Here is a 986-nt window from a genome sequence, read left to right on the forward strand (position 1 = left end):
GAGCACCCGGGAAAAGCGCGCGCCCCGCGCCACCCTCGGCCCCGCCTCTGCGGCCGCTGCCCAACCCACAACCACCCTCCAGCCTGGCAGGGCGGCCTCCGGCCTCGCACGCCCGACCCGTGCCGAGGAGAGCTGCCTCTTAAAGGAAACCGCATAGTGTCCCCACGGATGCTAACCACCCGTTTAGCAGCTTTAGTTAGGAATCCCAGCTTTTTCCCAGCGAGGGAAACCACTGGTGCTCAACACCGAGGGAACGATGTCAAAGTTAGTTGGGATGTTTTTTACAATCTACTAGAGAACCTTTTTTTTTTCTTTTTCCTTCCTCCCTCTCTCTTGCTTCCATTCTTCCATCCTTCTTACAGTCTTGGAGCTGAAAGGAGCCTTAGAACGAGCCTTTAATGGCCCGTGGCGGACGCGCTACCTAGCTCTCTCCGGCCTCTTTCCATCAGATTCCAGACTGCTGACCCCTCGCCTCGCACTGGATTACAGCATGCATTCTAAAACACGCATTCTACAATGCCTCCTTAGCTGCCTCACCGCTTTTCTCCCTTCCTCCCGATTCGGGAAAACTTCTCTAATCCTGGCACCGGCCCCTGTTTCTGACACAAATAAGTGACTAGCTCGTGCCCTGCCCGCCTTCCCCACCAATATTTATATATTTATATGTTTTATTAATTTATTATTTACTTATTTAGAGACAGGATCTCACTGTCACCCAGGCTGGAGTGCAGCAGTCTGATCAAGGCTCACAGCAGCCTCCAACTCCTGGGCTCAAGTGATCCTCCTGCCTGGGCCTCCCAAAGTTTTCGTATTACAGGCATGAGCCACAATGACTGGCCTCCAAATATTTTTAGCACCATAAACTTACTCTGTTACACTCCACCACCACTAAATTTTAAGCATCTGTACTCGCTAAAATAGACAGTCCAAAGCTGTTATATGATTGTGTCTATGAAAGCCTGGGGAATGAAGATGAAGTAGGAAAA

This window comes from Macaca fascicularis, chromosome 8 (assembly GCF_037993035.2).
Source record: "Macaca fascicularis isolate 582-1 chromosome 8, T2T-MFA8v1.1".
NCBI lineage: Eukaryota > Metazoa > Chordata > Mammalia > Primates > Cercopithecidae > Macaca > Macaca fascicularis.